The sequence below is a fragment of the Macrotis lagotis genome, chromosome 2 (genome assembly GCF_037893015.1).
Source record: "Macrotis lagotis isolate mMagLag1 chromosome 2, bilby.v1.9.chrom.fasta, whole genome shotgun sequence".
In the NCBI taxonomy this organism is placed as follows: Eukaryota; Metazoa; Chordata; class Mammalia; order Peramelemorphia; family Peramelidae; genus Macrotis; species Macrotis lagotis.
Genome location: NC_133659.1, coordinates 343,432,559 through 343,450,564, shown reverse-complemented (window position 1 = coordinate 343,450,564; position 18,006 = coordinate 343,432,559). Strand labels below are relative to the sequence as shown.

At 48.5% G+C, this 18,006-nt stretch overlaps 1 protein-coding gene across 3 annotated transcripts in view; it reads left to right on the top strand.

Moving 5' to 3' along the window:
• The first annotated feature begins 3,958 nt into the window (after window positions 1-3,958).
• The window catches only part of LOC141515584 (rho GTPase-activating protein 8-like), a 103,149-nt gene continuing 89,101 nt past the window's right edge, over window positions 3,959-18,006 (top strand). The window contains exon 1 of one of the 3 annotated variants that reach the window (XM_074227311.1): window positions 3,959-4,003. The gene's annotated coding sequence lies outside the window, so the exon portion shown is untranslated. Of the gene's footprint in view, window positions 4,004-15,542; window positions 16,330-17,554; window positions 17,848-18,006 lie in introns of those variants that run through there. The other 2 variants (XM_074227312.1, XM_074227310.1) reach the window with 2 other exon arrangements.

The following is an 18,006-nucleotide window of genomic DNA, read 5'->3' as shown; positions in this document are numbered from 1 at the left end:
AGAAGGCCAACCAGAGGAAGTTTTATGTTATTCTGGGGCTGACAAGGAGTCACTGAGGTTTCTTAAGTTGGGTAAAGATATGGCCAGATCTCTCTCTCTCTCTCTCTCTCTCTCTCTCTCTCTGTCTCTGCCTGATTGCCTGCCTCTTTCTCTGAACCTTTCTCCCCTCTCTCTGCCTCTCTCCTTTCTCTCTGTATCTCTCTATATGTTTCACTCTCACACACATGCATGCACATGCACACACATACCTGTAACATGTATGCATGTATACACATAAAAAAACACACATACACTCAAACAGGAATTTCCTCAGCTAATGCTACCTTAAAACAATTACAAAGAAAAGCTCCTGGACTCTTATCCCTGGGGAGTTCTAGGCAGGTTGAATTTGCCACCGTGCCCAGGCTGCCCATGGTGACAAAACTCATTCGGGTCATTAGCATGTGTTTGTGGAGCTCTGCAGGGAACAGAACCCTGTCTTTGGAGTCAAGGGAGCTGAGCCTGATTCCCCAATCCGATGCTTCCTCCTATGGGACCCCAGGCAAGTCATGATCCATGGATTCATGTGGCATCTGACACAGTGGAGGTGAAGGACTGACCAACCACCTTTCTGAACTTCAGTTTCTTTAGCTGTAAAATGAAGGGACAGGATTCCTGACCCCATAGTCCTAGCTCTCAGTCAGTCAAATACCATTTATTAAGCACCTACGAAGTGGCAGGCCAGCTGCTAGTGAAACAGAGACCAAAGCAGTGGAAGCAGCTGGGAGGAAACATGAGATGTAGAAGTTTAGAGTAACCGGTCCAGGTGTTCCCATGGCCTATTTGTGCCCAACCCAAGATAGGGCATTCTTAGCTCCTGTTGATCCGATCGGCCTCTGCGGGGCACCCTATAACTTGTCTCTAATGCAGTGATGTCATTTTGGTCTTCTTGGAGAACAAAGGACAAGAACCAACCAGTCTCTGCTAGAGGGCTGACAGTCTATCTAGGGAACCTTCTCTCAGTAAAGCAGAAACAAAATGAAGACAAGGTAGTTTGAGGACAGGGCAGTGGCAACTGGGGTTCTCTTCAGAGGCATTTGGGGAGAGGAAGAGCATTCCAGGCTTTGGGAATGAACTAGGCAAAGGTAAGGAGTCTAGAGACGAAAAGAACACTAAGTATTTCACATCGGCTGAACAATGGAGGACATAAAAGAGAGTGAAGTGTAATAACCTTATCCCCACAGGAAAGAACTACAGGGAGGCTCCATCAGTCGGTATGGGGGTGAGGAAGGGGAAAATGGGGGGGAATGTGGAGCAATCTGGGGAGACTTCCTGGAGGAAGCCATGGGTGAGCTGCGCTTCAAAGTAAGATGTGGTGCCTTGTTTCAGGCCCTGCCTGTGGTTCTATTGCTGTGACATTCTACAAGGGAATGCTGTTAAACCTGAGACCTTTGCAAAGTGAAAAGTACTGTCTTAGGAGGCACCTACCAGGGATGCTTGGTCAGCTCTAGGTTGGACGACAGGTTTCTGGTGTCTGTCCCACAGGAAATTTGTAAAAACTCCTCCCAGAAAAGGATGGGGGAATATTTAAGAGCAGGTCTTGAAGGAAGATAGGGACTCTAATAGTCTGAGACTAATGGGAAGGGGGAGGGTGCATCCCTTTCCGGTGCTCGGAACAGTGTGAGGAAAGCACAGAGAGAGGAAGATGGAAATGGGGTGGGAAACCTGACTGAAACATAGTCTAGGGGAAGAACAGCCTCAGAATGAAGGCCTCAGATGACATCTAGGGTTTGCTCCTTCATCCCTCAACTGACTGAAAACCATAGATGACTTGAGTAGAGTACCAAGGCTATAGGAATTTTCTGATGGAGTATTCCCCCCACCCCCAGCCCCTATTCCTCCCAATGATTCTATCTTAAAGATGAGTTGTGTCCTTGGAAGTACTTGGGTCCAGGCCCTCACTAGTCCATGTGTGTTTTCTAAGCCTCACCTTGAACTTCCCCTCCTTGGCTCAGATAAAGAAATTGGCCAATGATAGGCTTGTTTTTCCTAATAACAAAATAGTCACCTGAGCAGAAACAGGCCTAATCAAGGTAGCTGATCAAGGAGAACTGTTTGGGGAACACAGTAAGCAAGGAATTAAGTGAAACCAACCCCCACAGCCCTTTCCTCACCCCCTCCCAGGTCTTGTCCTCATACCTCTCTTGGGCACCTCACAAGAGGGTCTTCCTAGCTCCTGTCAGAAAACAAGGCGGTGGCCAGCCTCTTCTTGTCTGGCCTCACCAGCTGAGAGCTGATCAGGACCTGCAGGAGCTACTTCCCCCCACTGCCTCTAGTGCAAGAGAAGGAGAGCTTTGGCTGGAAGTCAGTCTCACACGCTGACCCTTGAGGAAAATGCTTTGTAAACTAGGTCGTGCTACAGAGCTCCCCCTTGGCATTTTTACTGGACAAAATTCAATCTCCTCAGCTCTGTCTTCAACATCCTCCATAAGGTGACACCCACCGAAATCTTTTTGGATTCCTCTCCCAACATGTCTTTCAGCAAGCCCCCAGTGCTTTGCCCAACCAGCTGCCAACACCTGAAACACCCAGCCATCCATGCATAACTGCAATTTGACAAGCGAAGGATGCTTCAAGGCCCAACAGAGTGGCCACCTCCTTCAGGAAGCTTCCAATGAGCCTCACCCTTGCCTCCCCTCAGCTCTCTCTTTTGCCTTCTTTGGAATCAGACATTTGACTATGTTCCAAGGGTTATGCTAAGCTGGGGTGGGGGGCGGGGAGAGAAAGGGGAGAGGGGCCTGGATGGTTTCTGCCCTTGAGGAGTATTCATTCTGAATGCATTTATATATCTATGAACCAGAGCAGAGAAGAATGCAATAGATCATATTAACTTGGGGGTTTTCTAAACCAACATGGTGATCCTTTCTCTTTAGGGTTGCCAACACTAGCTTCTTCCATCTGGAACTCCTGATTCTCTCAGTCTGTCACCCCCAAAGCTTCTCTTCTCCAGTCTAAAGCTCTCCCCAGTTCTTTGTTGTTGTGCAATCACAGCAAGATGGTCTTGCAGGCAAATGACTTTGCTGTTCTCGGTAATACAACCGTCCAAACTAATCCCAAAGGGCCCATGAAGAAAAATGTGACCTGCCTCCAGAAAAAGAATGATGCTGTTTGACTGCAGGTGTCCCAGACCTTTTCTGGCTCTGTGTGTGTGTGTGTGTGTGTGTGTGTGTGTGTGTGTGTGTGTGTTTGTGTGTGTGTGTGTGTGTGTGTGTGTTGATCTCTGGTCTGAGTGTTCCTGCACATCATGACTAATATGGAAATGGGCTTTGCATGACTGCACATGTAGCAGCTCTCTCTATCTAACTGCGCCCCTTCTCAAGGAGGGGAGACAGGAAGGAGGTGGGCAGAGAAGCTGGAAGCCAAAGGTTTCAAAAAATGGGCCAAATTCCTTTTTCCATGCACTTGGAAAAAATAAGATATCAGAGAATGAAAAAAATCGTATTTGTGAATGGCTCCGAGTGAGTCCAGAAAAACTGTGTCCAGGGCTTCCTTTCTCCCAGACCCTTGGGATTCCAGGCCTGGAGCCAAGACAGCCCTTGTCCCCGCTTCCATCCTTAGGGAGGAGGCAGCCCTCCAAAAGGGAGGGCGGCTCTCTGGAGACGCGTCCTGGCCTCCTAGGCCCCCAGTTGCAGGGGTCATCAGAGGGCAGCCACTGCAGCCCCCCATCTTGCGGAGCGGGAAACTGAGGCCCTCGGTGACAATGCTGGATGGAACTGGAACCCAAGGGCCTGGGGGTGTCTGTAGGCCCGCAGCCTCCTGGAGGTGGGGAGGCGGGGAGCCCGCGGAGCCCTGGGAGGTGCAGGGGCGGTTCTTGAGGGATGGGCCCGCCCCTGGGCCGCCTGGCCGGCCTCCCTCCTGCGCTCGCCCGCCTGCCCGGGCTGCCCAGGCTGCCCAGGCCGCCGCCGGCCCGCGACCCCCTCCCCAGACCCCCGGCGCCGGGGCTGCCAGGCCGAGAGGGACGAAGGTAAGAGGCCGGGGGGCGCGGGGCCCCAGAAGGGCCCCTCCGGCTGCCCGCTGGCCTCGGGGTGCCCGCCGGGGGAGGGGAGGGGGCTCGGCTTGGCTCCAGTTCGGGCTCTTCCCCTCTGCCCCCCCGAGGCTCCCCAAGTCTCTGTCCTTGTTTCGGGCTCGGGGCTGGCTCTGTCATCTTGTCTCTTTTGCCTCTGCCCCTCCTCCCTCCGTGCATGCCCGGGGGTGCCCGGGGGTGCCCGGGGGCGCATCTCCCCTGCCCCGGGGGTCTGGGGACTGCCCAGACTCTGCGTGTGCGTGTGCGCGCGTCTTCTCCCTGCCTTTGTCTCTCCCGGTCTGAGGAATCCCCTCCCTCCCTCCCAGCTGCCAGCGCAGCCCGGGCTACCTGACTGCCCCCCACCCCGGGCCTGGCACGTGGGGCCGGAGGAGGGGGAGCCACTCTGGGGTCCCATCACCCCGGCTTGGGCTCTCTGCCCATGTGTCCCTGGGTGCCCCCAGCCTGGCAGCAGGCAGGAGAAAGGGGTGGGAGGAGGTGGAGACGGCGGGCACCCCAAGGGAGGCCTGAATCTCAGGGGAGGGGGCTCTGTGCAAAAGGCCCACCTGCAGGGTAGCTGGGCTTCCTGGCCCAAAGGGGATGCTTTCGTGTGTGTGTGTGTGTGTGTGTGTGTGTGTGTGTGTGTGTGTGAAAGAGAGAGAGAGAGAGAGAGAGAGACCCTGTGCCCCTGCCTGGCTGTCTCTCCCCCCCACAGTGCCCCTAAGGAGAGAGGTTTCCCCGGATGACTGTTGTTGGTCTCCCCCCTCCCCATCTTCTTCAGGTCAGAGCTGGCCATTGTTAGGCCTTGGAAGGGGCTGGGGGGGGGCACCATGCTGGGAACAGGAAGAAAGTGGAAGGGGGAAGGGGCTTAGCAAGATCAAAATGAAGTCTATCCTTGGAACATGCCTTCCTTCAATAGCAAGCCTTTATTCTGCACCTACTGTATGTGGAGATCACAGCTGGGGGTGGGCTCTGGTCTATAGTGGAAACGTTGTTTGATTAGATTTGTGGGGAGGGCCTTGAACTGGAGAGACTCGGCCACCCCAGGACATTTCCGGCAGTGCTGTGGGATGGGCCCCCTGTGTCTGGGTGACCATCTTCCTGTGTGGACCATCCTCCCATGTGGATCGGGTCCTAGAGTTTCCTTGACTTGGAGCCTGCTGACTTTGAACAAGTCTTTTTCTCTGACCTCAGTTAGGACAGGAACTCTTCTGCCAGTCTCCAGAGAGGACTGAGGTGAGGACAGGGCTCATGGGGTGGGAGCAGAGATCCTTGCTTCAGGGTCCCTGGGATGGATTAACTCCCCTGGCCCATGACTCAGAGCTCTCCTGGGCTCAAGGTCCCCTAAGGTTCCCTCCCCTCCAACCTGTCTCCAAGATGCTGCATCTCCAGCACCTGGTGAGACCACCTGAACTTGATGCTTGGGTGACCATGGGCAAACTGGTCCTGTCTGGCTTCTCCTGGTAGCTCAGTGTAGACACACACACACACACACACACACACACACACAATGAGTTGGCCATGAGGGAGAATGAGGAAGAGGTGCCAAGGCCATGGAGAGCTCCAGAGCATGGCCCAAAAGGAGACTGGAGAGGAAAGAACTGCCCCCAGCAGCTGGGGGGGGGGGGCTGCCAAAGGGAAGCCCCCTGTGGGAAGGCCTTTCTTCCTCTTCTCTTTGTTCATTCAGAATCAGGCATAGCACTTGGCCAAGGTCTCTGCTGATTGACCCCAGTTCCTGGAGGGGGCAAGCTCCTGGAGCCCAGCTCAGGGCCTGGTCCTCCTGGAAATGAGTGGACAGAGGAAGAGCCGAGGGCATGTCTCCAAGAGGCTGTCAGGCAGAGGAAGGTTAAGGCTCAGCTCTGGCCAGTGCTTTTGTCTCTCCCCCTGCCCTCTGGGAGTTTCCATTCTCCAAGTTTATCTCAAGGTGAATTGCTGAGGTGATAGAGATGAACAGCAAAGACTCTGAATTCCTCCCTTCCCTCCCTCTCAGAAGTCTGATCTGGAGGGAGAAGCCCTGGTTTGGAAATTGTTTTAAAATGAGGAAATACCCCTTTAAATTGGACTGCAAGTCAAGGTAGGCTCCATTCAAGGATGGGTCCAGGGGAGAGTGAACACCCATCCAAATTAGGAACCATCCTTGTCCGGAGTCCTTTGGGTAGGGAGAGGGAGGAGGAAGGTGAGTCCCTGGTATCTGAGGTCTAAGCCAGCATTGAGCTCCTTTGGCCACCCTGTGTCTCATGCCCATGCTCCCACAAAGCCTATGCTCAAAGGGAGGCGGCTGCTGAGACATGCTTGCATTTGCCAACTGGTCAGTTCAGGACAGAGGCCAAGAGCTGGGTGATGGCTACTGAGAAGGGGGGGGCAGAGAGGAGGGGCAGGTATTCTACTTAATGTGGCTTAGCAAAGAAAGGGAAGGGAGAACCTTCCAATCGGAGGGCACAGCATGAGCAAAGGCACTGAGGTGGGAAAGGTCACCCAGTTGGCTTGAAGCCCAGTTCCTGGACTCACTCAAAAGGAGCATGGCAGCAAGTGCTGGCAGGTTTTAGAGACCAGTCTGAGAGCCTTGAACCAACTGCAGAGGCTTTAGGGAGCCCCAGTAAATTTCTGAGCAGAAATGAGACAGGAAAAGACGAATGCATAAGATTATCCAGGTAGGTTCCTGAAAGTGAGGTGGGGGAAAAAGAGGAGAGACAGAGCCAGGCACTGTGTTAAGCATTTGACAAGTATCATCTCATTTGCTCTTCAAACTTTAGCAGGGAGGTGCTATCATTTTCTCCAACTGAGGAAACTGAGCACAGAGTTCAGTGACTTGCCCAGGGTCACACTGCTAGTCAGTGTCTGAGGATGAATTTGAATTCAGATCTTCCTGCCTGGTTTGCCGGGCCAGTTGAGGAAGCAGTACTCTGGGCACTGTGGTGCCCCCTGGCTGCCATTGCACCAGGTTAGGCAGGTGGTAATGATGTGTGATGCTGAGGGTGGTGGCTAGAGGCGGGGGATTAGGAGACCCAGATCTGAGTCCCTGAACTATCATTTACTACGACTGTGACTGGGCAAACCAGTTCATCTCGGAAGTTCATTTTACTCACTTGTAAAATGGAGCAATTGAAAAAATTTTTGTTGTCTTTTGTTATTCCATCCCATGACTTCCAACTCTTCTTTGCTCCTGTCATATTCAACAAGACATTCCTGGGGGGGGGGGGTCGAGGGAGAGAGGGAGGGAGGGAGGGAAAACAGCTCAGCAAAAGTACCCAGTGAATCAAATCTGACTGTGCCGGTAGCATTCCAACCAGTAGTCCTCCATCTCTGTAGGAAGAGAAGGGTTGGCTCCCTAGAGGTCTATCGGAGGACTTGGCTGTTGTCTATTGTTGCATGTGAATGACAGCGGTCACCTTCTTCCTGGCTCTGCTGACCTTACCCTACATCAGTTCTCCTAAGACTCCCTTGGCTTCTCTGTACTCATCCTAATCCTCTTTTCTTACAGCCCAGGAATATTCACTTCCATTCTGATTCTCATCAATATTCCCTGACAATAGGTATCTCCCTTTGGACTTTGGTACCCCAATATGCTGCTATCCATTAGGTTTTGGTATTGTTGGAAACTTCCTTGATCCCTTTGGCCCCAGCAGCAGGACCTGGAGGTCAGAGGGTTAGGACATGCAAGTCACTGCCTTAGCCGAAGTCTCCTCATACCTTTCCCTGCGGTTGGATGCTTCCCCAATCCCGTTTTCTCTTGCCTCTTTTTTTCAGGACCTCCAATACTGGCTATTCCAGAACCTTTGGGAGCTTGGTGAAGTCTTGGGGCTGTTTCAGTTTCTATTTTCCTCCTTATTAGTGACTTGTCTTATTTTTCTCTTGTGGTCATGCATAGTTTGAGAACTCCTCACCACAGATCCCTGGGGAACTGGAGCCAATAATTCTGACATCTCCGACCCTTAGGAATATTCAATCAGATATGAAAATGGGAGGCAGCACATATCAGTCAAATTGTTGTTGAATCATATGCAAACTTTTTTGTAATGATAACTATAATTAAATACTGTCTACATATGGGAATCATGAGTAGTAAAGGGACTGTCTGCCTTGTGAATAAGGTAGTGAGTTGTCTGTCACTGGAAGTATTCAAGCAGACTCTGCATGGGCTCATCTATAAGGGATGCTAAAGAAAATATTCTCGTCCTGCCCCCAAGATTGTATTAGGTTATCTCTAAACTTCCTCCCAGCCCTAACATTCTGTTTTCTGAGGCCCCTCCCAGCTCTGACATTCCCTGTTCTGAGACCCTTCCCACCTCTGGCATTCAGTTCTTAAATTCTCTCACATGAAATCATTTAATGACCCCCCCCCCCACTGAAGGTTTTAAGAGGCAGCAGAGAAAATAGCAAAACTGTAGACTGGAGCACTCTCCTTCTCTGCCCCCGGGATACTTTGTGACCTTGGATGGGATCGGGCCTCGGTTTCCTCATCTGTAAGATGGAGACAATTCTCCCTTTCTTTCCATCTGAGCTCTGGTCCAGGAGCTGCCGCCAGGCTGAGGACTGGGGGAGGGTACCTCGAGGCTTCATTTCCATCCTGAATTCTTGGGCTGCTGCTGAGTCACTGTGGAGACTCATCATTCTCATCTGGCTTCTGAGTCAACACTTTACTCACCTCTGCAATGGGCAACCACAAGGACTGACTAATGTTTCCTACTGGAGTGCTCAGAGTCATTTAGAGGGCTTCTGGGATGTGACAGAAACATCCTAAGAGCAGAATCAGAAGAGGATTGCTTTCCTATTGCACCCTGGGGGACTGGTCGGCAGAACCAGGTCTTGGAACAGAGGATGTGCCAGGCAAAGGATCCCTATGTACAGAGAGGGAAGGGAGCAAGTCTTCTCTAGGTAGACAACACTGCTCAACAGTCTACAGCTATGATGTCATTGGATCCTCTCTATGCTGGGAGGGAAGGAAGTGCTATGATCATCCTCATTTTTATTTGGGGAAATTGAGGCAAAGATCAGTTTCTTGCCCAGAGTCACAATACATGCATTTTGTTTAGGTTTTTTTGCAAGGCAAATGGGGTTAAGTGACTTGCCCAAGGCCACACAGCTAGGTAATTATTAAGTGTGTGAGGTCAGATTTGAACTCAGGTCCTCCTGACTCCAGGACCAGTGCTCCATCCACTGCACCACCTAGCTGCCCTACAATACAGTGTTTAAGACCATCTTTGAACTGTAAGAGAAGATTGATAGTGGTTCTTTTTATGGTGGCAAAGAACTGAAAATGGCAGAAGTGTCCATCAGTTAAGGAGTGGCTGAACAAGTTTGTGGCCTGTGATTGAGATAGAATAGTATGATAAAAATGTAAAGAGTTAGGATTAAGGTCAGAGATGAGTGAATGTAGAGTGAGCACAACCAGGAGTACTATTTAGGAAACCTTAAGGACAATGTAAAAAGGCATGTCTTTGACAGATGCAGTGACTGCCAAGATTTCAGAAGCCAGATGACAAAGCATTGTTGACCTCTGGAGACGAAGGTGGTGAATTCAGGTAGCAGAATGAGACCTACATTACTGGACCGAGCTAATGGGGAACTTAGTTTGCTCCAGCTGGTGATGAGGACTTGGTTTTCCTTCTGTCATGGCAGCAGGAGTGGGGAGATGTAGGGGCTGGGGGTGGTGGTGCAAAAAATAGAAGAAGAAAAGAGGCTCATTGAAGAATTGTTCCAGATGAAGGAAAGACAGACAAATAGGACACAATTGAAGGACTGATGGCAAATCTATGTACCTTTTAAAACAGCAAAGAGTAGAGACTCACAGTTTCACATAGAATTCTTTTCCTGTTCTGTTTTGTATATGGAAATGTTTTTCCTTTGGGGGTATTCATTAAGGACAGAATAAAAAACCAAATTTATAAAAAAAAGGACATAAAACACGTATGTCCTGGAAGGGACCTTAGAACAGGGAAGGCCAGAGCCAAGAAGGACTTTGGAATTCCTCTAGGCCTCTTTACTCCTTTCCCTCATTCTATAGAGGAAGAAATTAAAACCTAAAGTGAGTCAGGGACTTGCCTACAGAACCAATCAATGGTAGAAAAATGGGTTCTAGAGTCTAGCACTTGCTGAATAGGGCTTGGTCCTCACCAGCCCCCCCCAACTGAGCCCTTTGTTGTTTATCTTGGCTGAGGCAGTGAGGAGTCCACAGCAGGACCCAGGAGGCAGTCAGAGTCCTCCCCTTCCGGCAGGATGCTGATAGCAGCCCATCAGAAGGCTGGTCTGAGGCTCAGGCATTAGCAGAGAGAGAGAGAGAGAGAGAGGATTGTTAATAAGATTCAGTTCCTTGAAGGTGTCTAATGGGACTTTTCTGTTCTTATCCTGGGAGTAGGTCTAGAGCCAGGGGAAGTGCATCAGCAGATATGATGAGATGAATCCGTTGCCATCTCACCTCTTGGGACCTAGGGACTATGGCTATTAGGACAGGAGCTTCCCAAGGACAGCCTCCTCTTGTACATAGTCAGAAAGTGTGACTCTTGCCTGTACGAGATGCTAGCCTGGAAAGGGTTTTTTCTGATGATAGGTAGTTTGAACCAGAGGACCTGGCCTGGGTTTCATTTCTGCCACTTAGGTCACCTAGGACTGATTCTTCACAACTTCATGACCTGGTAAAATGAAGAGGTTGGTCTGGACAGGCTTGAGCCCTTTATTAGGGCTTCCAAGAATCTTCTCAACAAATAGTTAGATAGTGGAACCCTGTGTTTCCATGAAAACCCATAAAACAAATCCCCAAATTCTGCCTTTGGAAAGGATAGGGCTGGATCAAGATCCCAGTCCTATCACCACATGTGTGTTTGCCTGGGCAAGTCATTTCATAACTTCTTGCCTCAGTTTCCTTATCGGTAACATGAGAGTTTACTTTAGATGAATAAATTAAAGCTATCTATAGTCATAAGAAAATATGCTCTGGGGGCGGCTAGGTGGTACAGTGGATAGAGTACTGGCCCTGGAGTCATGAGTACCTGAGTTCAAATCTGGCCTCAGACACTTATAATTACCTAGCTTTGTGACCTTGGGCAAGCCACTTAACCCCATTGCCTTGCAATAGCTAAAAAAAAAAAATGCTCTAAATCATTATTGATGAGAAAAATGAAAATTTAATCTCACACCTATCAGACTGACTAACATGACAAAAAAAAAAGGAAAATGACCAGTGTTGGAGAGGATATAAGAAAAGTGGGACATTTTTGTTGGTGGAATTGTGAACTGATCTAACTATTCTGAGAGTAATTTTGAACTATGCCCAGAAGGCAATAAAACTCTGCTTTAATCCAACAATACCATTACTTGGTCTATATCCCAAAGAGATCATAAAAAAGGGGGGAAAGATCCACATGTACAAAAATATTTATTGCAGCTCTTTTTTTGTAGTGATTAAGAATTGGAATTTGAGGAAATGTCCATAATTGGGGAATGGCTGAATATTATGGTATATACTATTGCTCATATGAAATCATGAGTGGTCAGACTTCAGAAAAACCTGGAAAGACTTGTATGCACTGATACTGAATAAAGTAAGCAGAACCAGCAGAACAATATACACATTAACAGCAACATTGTGAGATGATCATCTGAGATGGACTTAGATCCTCTCAGCGATCAAGGATAATTCTGAGACACCTGTGATACAAAATGCCATCCATATCCAGAGAAAAACTGTTTTATGGTTTTTTTCCCTTTAGTCCTGATTCTTCTTTCACAATAAGACTAATATGGAAATATGTTAAACATGATTATTCATGGATAAGCTGTATCAGATTACTCACTGTCAGGGAGAGAGGGGAGATAGAAAAATGTGGAACCCAAAAACCTTTCAAACATAAGAGCTGAAAACTATTTTTGCATGTAATTAAATAAAACAGCATTTTAAAAAAAGATGAGAGTTTGGCCCTGACCACAGAGAGGTATGAATGGGGTGGGGCTCCAGGGGAAAGAATTTTGATGATGAAGTCAGGGGAGCTGACTTCAGGCTCCAGTTCACACACTGCCCATGTGACTTGAAGGGAGTCAAGTCTCCTTGCTGTACCTCAGTTTGCTTACTTATAAAAAGGAGAGATTAGATGTACTGATCTCTGAGGAGGTCCCTTCCAGACTTAGTCTAGTAACTTTGAGAAAGGAAGGAAAGAAGGAAGGTAGGAGGGAGAGAAGGAAGAAAGGCAATCAAAAGAGCTTCTAGAAAGGACTAATTATTCTAACCCCCTTATTTCTGAGAGGAAAAAAACTGAGATGCAGCGGCTTCCCCAAGGCAATAAACATCGGAGGTCAGATTTGAACTTAGAACCTCTGAACTCAGAGCCAATGATAGGGGATTAAAGGAAGGCAGACAGACGGGCAGGCCAGTGATGCTTTGGCATTTATTTTCCCAAGTTATATATTGAATATTAGGTAGATACAGAAAACTCCTAGGAAAAGGCCTGCTGCTGCCACTTTTCTCTGTCCAACCCACTGACCACCTGCCATCTGCCTGAAGAATCCCTGGGAGGAATCATGAACTCTGGAATGGAATTCAAGAGGCTGGGCCCTGCCACTAACCTGCTTATTCCCAATCATATCATCCCTCAAGGTTGGGGAAGGGAAAACTCAAAACAAAATCCTTGGGAATGATAAGTCAACCCCAAAAGGTGAAGGGAGGTTATGGTCTCCTCCTCACTGGAGGGTCTCTTCAGTTTAAACTCTTGGGAGAACTTGAACTCCCTCAGCTCTGAGCTTCTGCTGTTCTTGGACATGACCACTGGCTTCCCCATCCCCCATCCCACTGCCTCCATCTCATTTACCTGTTCCTGACTCCTCCAGAAGTCACCTATTCTCTACTTCATTCGTGGTTTATGTGTGTTTACACAATCAGCATGTGTATGCAAGCTGTCTTCTCTGATGGGGTGTCAGCTCCTTAGGGTTGGTCCCTAGCTAGTGTTCGTTGCCTAGGAGTCACTCTGGACATGCATGTTCCTTGACTTGCCCAGTGGAGTAGGAGAGAGAGAATCCTATTTACCAAAGGAAAACATTGAGGCCCACAATGGGGAGAGGACTGTCATCCATCAAGATTAGGACAAGTCTGGATATAGGAGGCAGTGTGGGATAGGAGGAAGAGATTTGGAACTAGAGGACCCTATTACCGGTATTATCTGTGATGTTGGGGAAGGTGCTTCAGTCACTAAATGTTTATGAGACACTTAGGATATCTTCCTACACATTATTCTTTTTCCTAAGCCCCTCTACCACCTACTCTTCAAACCACTGACTCTGACCTCTGATGCTATCCCAAGAACAAGTTAGACCTTCTTTCTGGCCGTCCCCTGGGTCTGGAACCTTCTCCATTCTCTTCTCTGACTATTTACCTCCTGATTTCCTTCCAGACCCAAGTAAAATCTCACCTTCTACAGAAAGCTTTTCCCTTCTTAGTCTTAATTCTTCCCTCTGAGATGATCCCCAATTTAACACTCATGCACCAGGTGTCTGTATAGAGATAGATTCAGATATACATAGAGATATGAATATGAATAACTTCTTTACATGTTGTCTCCCCCATTATATCCCTAACTCTTAGATCAGGGTCCAGAATATAGTAGGCACTTAATAAATGTTTGTTGATTTGATTCCCTGAGGATACAAAGAAAGGCAAAAATCAGCTCCTGCCCTCAAAGAGTTCACATTCTGGTGGGGGAGACAACATGTAAACAATTCTATACAAACGAGCTATGGACAGAGGAGATGGAATCCACTGGATCTCAGAGGGGAAGCCACTTGCTGTAGGAGTGGAGGGGGTAGGAAATGCCTCCTGCAGTATGGAGACCTAAAATGTAGTCCTGAAAGAATCCAAAGAAACTAAGAGGCAGAAGTGAGAGGGATGCATTCTCGAAATGGGGCTAGTTGGTGCAGAAGTATACGAACAAGGGATGGAGGATTGTGTTTGAGGAACAGCAAGAAGGTTCATCTGACCAGATCTTAGAGGACCTGGAGGGAAGCAAAGTATAAGAAGACAAACAGAGAGATTTTTGCTTGGTCCCAGAGGCTAAAGGAAGCCTTTGGGATTTGCTGAGCATAGGGTGATATGGTCAGACTTGTGATATAGGGAAATCACTTTAGAGACTGAAAGGAGGCTAGAGTTGGAGAATCTCTAGGTGGGCAGATTCCCCCACCCCCACCCCCAGCAAGTTATTGCAATAGTCCAGGTGGGAGGTGCTGGGAGTCTGTTCTAGGCTGAGGAGAGGAAAAGGGGAATATGGAAGAGAAGGTGGAAGAGAAGGTGGGGTGGTAAAATCTGTGGGAGCTACGGCAGATAGGAAGTTGAAGAGAAGCGGAGGTGAAGTGAATGAGAGATGTCTTAGAGGTGAAAGTGACAGACCTTGGGCAGCCTTGACTGCGCCTGCCTGGAGTCTTCAGATGATTCCTGGGCTGAGAGTCTGGGGGATCTGAGAGGCTGGTGTCCTGTACAATGATAGGCAGACTAGGAAGAGCAGAGGATAGAATAACTTCTGTTTTGGATATGTTGAGTTTGAAATGCCTACGGGAAATCCTGGTGGAGTTGGTGATGTATGTCTGTAGCTCAGGAGAGAGCCAAGGGATAGATGTAGAGATATGGTCTCATTTGCATAGAGATGATTAGATTAGATTTGACAATGAAGAGATCATAGATAATTCTAGAGAGAGCAGTGTCACTGAATGAGGAGCCCTGGATTATGGGGAAGCTGGAGACAAGGACCTTCCAGGTTCTCTTCTAGGTCTCAGTGGATGGCCCTGGCATGCGTAGGCCAGCATTCCTGGTACTGAGCCTCTCTGTATCTGAGTATGACTGCTTCTCTGGCCAAACTGCCCTTTCCTTGGTGTTAGATACCAGTCAGGGGATCAGCTTGGCATTAGGCCCAAAGCTTTCAGGTAGGTCCATAGGGCAAGTGTGGAGGTATCCCATTGATGGTCCTACTCAAGCAACCCTTCTTTCAGGACCAAAGGGCCCTTTACTCAGGGCCATGCTCTTGGGGGAAGGGTTAGGAAATGATTTTCTGACAGGTACAGGAAACCCACATAAATTCACCAGTTGACAAAGAACTGTTTTGAACCTTAACAATGTGTTGAAACTGGCTATGGAGAGGAAGGACACCTCCACCCATGCTCAGCTGCCTCTTGTGAATCCTCTAGACCAGAACTAGAGGAGGGGGCAGTTTTTCTTATCCATCACTCCCTCATAAATCCACTTTAATCCAGAGACTGGGATTGCCTTAGACAGAAGGGGAGGCAGGCTATAAAATGCCCAAGACCTTGGCTTCAGATCTCCTTTCTCAACCCTTCCTGGGTGACTTTGGAGTTGGGAGTCAGGCTGGAAAGTGCATCCAAGGACTGCATGGCTGTAGGGAGACTGTAGGAGGTTATAGGGGAGGGGAAGGGTTAGGGCAGCCTTCAGGGATTCTCTTGAAATGGGCAGTGTCTGACATTGCTTCTTGAGGGGCTAGATATATCATTCCTTAAGTCTGGAAAGGATGCAGGCCAAACACTGACAGGTCTCAATTCTGGAGGATGCCGAATGGGGAGAAAATAAGCATGATCTTCCCATTTTCCCAGTCTGTCCTGCTCATCATCCTCCCCTAAATGCTCTCCATCTTATCCATGGCTTCATACCTGGGCACAGTATTTCAGGCATGGACTGACCAAGATAACTAAAGCAGACCAATGACTTTGTGGGGTCACCTCTTCAGGGACTCAATCTCTACAGGTAGGGGTGCTCTGGGCCTGCCTGGAAGCCTGGAGGGGACAGTGGAGCCCTGCCTACCTCTGGTACTTTAGTCCTGAACTTGGAGCCTGGCCTTGTTTTCTGAACTCTCTGAGCTTGGTGAGATTTAGGGTCCCACTTTGCTTAGGACTTCAGTCTTCAAAAGTCTCTTCCTAAAGTGATCTTCTGTCTTACTGATCCTGGCGCTGATCAGCCTAGTCATGTCATTTCAGAGGCAGTCACTGCAAATCAGTAAGCATTAAGTAAAAACTGCATAGAAAGCCCTGTGGAAAATGGAAGGACTGATTCTGATTCACTCCCAGGCCAAATGAGTTCACTTTTCTTTCCAGTGTAGTCAGCAGTGATTGCAAGCTTGCTGAGGGTTTTCATTGCCTTAGGGTTGAGGGAGGCAGCAGTCCCTGTCCTCAGGGAGTTTCCTCTCCAATTTCATGCTTTCTTCTAGATGCTCACATTCCAGTTTGGCATGTTCCAGTCAGCCAAGTGCCAACCTTTGTCAGTCCTCTGACTTGGACAGACCAATTGTTAGACAACTTACTTCACAATGGTGAGACTCAGAGAGGTTAAGTTATCAGGTTCCCTAAGGCAACCTGAATTGGGGGGCACTGGGCATGAGCTCTCAGATTATAGGCTAAGGAGGTTCCAAGGATATCATTCTAGAAGGACAGTAAGGAGGATATGTGTTCATCCATGGTTTAATTTGAAGCCAAACCAAACAACAAAAAGCCCTGGTTCCCCTCAATTGGCTGAACCACTCATTTTCCCTGTGATCCTGGACAAATCACATTTCCCTGATGCTCAGTTTTCTCAGTTGTAAAATAAGGGGTACGGGCAAGATGGAATTTATCGGGGCAGCTAGGTGGCGCAGTGGATAGAGCACCAGCCCTGGAGTCAGGAGCACCTGAGTTCAAATCCGACCTCAGACACTTAATAATTTCCTAGCTGTGTGGCCTTGGGAAAAAATCACTTAACCCCATTGCCTTGCAAAAAAACCCCTAAAACAAAAAACAAACAAACAAACAAAAAAGATGGAATCTAGGTCTCAGCAGGGGATGAAAGCTTCTTTGTGCTCTAACATTCCTGTTCTATCATCCCCTGTTCTAAGGCCTCTCTTCAGTCTCTTAGCTTTTAGCCCTGGTCTAAGTTCCCTTTCAGCTCTGACCTTCCCTGTTCTGAGGTTCCTGTTACCTTGTACTCTTGGCTTCTGAAGCTCCTTCCTACTTCAAATGGATGAGTTTATGCACTTCCCCAACAAATAATTGATGCCTCCCCCACTTGCCTCCATTTCAGGAGACTAGGTCTCCATAGAAGATGTTCCATAAGGAGGAATTTTCCCATTTTATTCTTATCTCCCCCTCCTCTACTCACCATTCCACTCCCTCCTATGGAGGCCTGAGACTGGACACAGTGAACCATTGTCAAACATGTCCTCTGTCTCCCAGAGTCCAGCCCTGCCCAGAGACCCTACTGACAAGACATGGACCCCCATCTCAGATGTCATGATTCTTCTTTCATAGGGCCAGGAGGATTCCTCTGAACTACATACACACACACACACACACACACACACACACACACACACACACACACAAACACACCCCTTCCCTATTCTTTCCCTGCATTGCCTGGAAACTTGGGTTCACTGGGTCTTCCCAACTCCTTCTTTCTTCCTTAATTAAAAAAGTTGGAAAAATAGTTCTCTCCCAATGCCCCCTTTTTTCTTTTAATCTTTAATTATTTATTTATTGGATTTTACAATTTTTCCCCAACCTTACTTCCCCATGTCCTCTTGGCACAGATCAGGGGAATGGGAAAAAAGAAGCTGCCACAGGGCTGATCAACTCCTGGAAAGGGGCTGGGGAGGAGCATGTGCTGCTACCCTGGCCCCTCCATTCCAATTCCAGTCAGTAACATTTATTGAGTGATTGCCATCTGCCAAGCCTGATGCACTAGGATGAATGAGTGACCAGCCCAAAGACATCAGAGATGTGAGGATGGACCACAGACATAGTGACCTCTGTAATGTCAATAGGAAGATGACCTCAAGAAGACTGAGTCCCAAACAGTAAGCAGATCCATAAAATGGCACCAGAGCTGGATAAGGACATTCTCACTGGCACCTTTCCAGCTTCTGGGCCCTCAGAGGCCCCCCAAATATGATCCTCTCATTGCACATCTGAAGTCTCTGAAGGGACCAGACCAAGGTCACACAGAATAGAAGGGG